Here is a 2,100-nt window from a genome sequence, read left to right on the forward strand (position 1 = left end):
TATAAGTATATTTATGGCCAGACTAAATATCGCTTGGTATATCCATGAAGAATAATAAAGGGATGTAAGAGAAACAACACAAGAGATTTAAAAAAAAAAACATTTATTAAGAATTACTACATAAGTACTGCACTGTTATGACAATAAGTACAGGTCTTTGGTAAGCAGTGTCAAAATAGCGGTTCTATTACAAAAATGTATAAAAGTACATTTAAAGCTTTCATAATCCAAAAATATTGGTCATATATAGCAGTTGATAAATCGACAGTTTTAACATAAAAAAATCACACTAAACACATGTTTTATGATAAGTACATTGTGGATATTAATTTTCTTAATTATTATACAAATTTGAATTCTTAGTACATAAACATAAATCTGATATTTGGATCCATATTTACCTAAAGTTTAAGTGTTAGCTTAGTACGGAAAGAAACTGTATCGGAAAAATCGTTGTACCATCAGTATTATTTCAGCCATAGGACATCCAGTTCTAAACAAAGACTTCCCCGTTGGATTTTAAAGAGAACTGATTGGACGTCGCCCGCATCCTTTGTTTACAAAAAAAGGTCTATGTGCTTTGTGGGTATGATGCTATTTTTGTTTCTTACCTGCTATAATTTGCCTCATGTTGAATTATATAGTATTTCCTAATTAAAGCTGTCTCCATAGTTTTTTTTAAATTAAATATAGCTTTAGGCAAATATAAATCAGACTATCCGACATCTGTATATAATATATTAAGTTTAAATCTAAATTTATGACAGATTTTTGACTTATCGCACATCGATATAGCATCAAATAAAACTAAAAATCACTTAATTCAAGCAGTCATACAGAATAATCACTACACTACAATTGTTATTACAAGAAAAAATACAAGGAGTTTAAAAATATTAAATACCTTTAATTCGATATTCTAATTATTTATGATTGTTTTATAAAAAAATATCGATAACTTATGCCATTTCCCATAAGAGGGAGCTTTCTCATAGAATTATAACTTTGAACTAAAAATTAAATCAACTATAAGTACATATGTTTACTTATAGAAATAATAATAACATTTGAAGTTATATATTTATGATATTATATCATTATTTCAATATATTAGTGTTGGTATACATAACTTTCTTAGTCGATAAATTCTTAATTTAAAACGTATAAATAATAAACTCAATTAAATAATATTAAATTAAAATAAAAAATGTTGCACGAATTTGAAGTAAATGCTACATGTAATACTATTATTTCCAAGTAACGTATATTGTAATCGTATATGGACAACAAAAAATATTTTAATATGGTTTATATAAAATATTAAATAAAGATGAATTAGAGTAAAATATTTGGGAATAATCATAAAAAATTTTAACTGTAGGGTGTTAACTGCGTGATATAGGTCGCACAATAGATTTCCAATAGGACCGGATGGAAGCGTCCGGTTTGTATCGTCTGCCGATAACTTATAAAAGGTCATAGTTCCAACTTGTGGGTGGACTTCCTAGTTTGGCTATAGAAGTATTTTGGAGATACTGCGAAGACGACGTGTATCAACTCAACCAACTAGTGGCATCTACTACTACATACCACAGGTACACCATCTTAAAATAAATCTCATGCCATGCTGTACTTTACCCGGTCCAGATCTATCGATCCGAAGACGCCAGCCAAAATTAGTCATTAATACACGGAATAGACACGCTCAAGCTAGAGGGCTGCCCGAAAGAAAATTCATAATTAAAAAGAGAAAGAACGAGAAGAACACACTAAAAGCCCTTCTGACCAACGAAGCTGTGACGGCCTAGCAAGTGTAACTGTGACTACATGAACCAAAAACCTAATTTCCGGTTATGTATCACTTAAAAGTTTACAAAAATCATTATTTCTTAATTGTCAACCGATAAATAAATAAGATTAAAATCTCTTCGTGTAAAACTTACCAACCAAATGAATTTAGTTCCGTCTTAGCGTCTGTAGTGAGCAGATGTCTTTTGCGTTAACTCCAAGGATATCAAACGTATAAATAATTATGTATTAATGAAAATATTACCTACTCAATAATCATTTAGATTCAAAGTGGCAAAAACCTCGAAGTTC

Source organism: Battus philenor, unplaced genomic scaffold, assembly GCF_028537555.1.
Source record: "Battus philenor isolate CCGP_79_NKW_IND1 unplaced genomic scaffold, ilBatPhil1.0.hap1 SCAF_15, whole genome shotgun sequence".
NCBI classification, from domain to species: Eukaryota; Metazoa; Arthropoda; class Insecta; order Lepidoptera; family Papilionidae; genus Battus; species Battus philenor.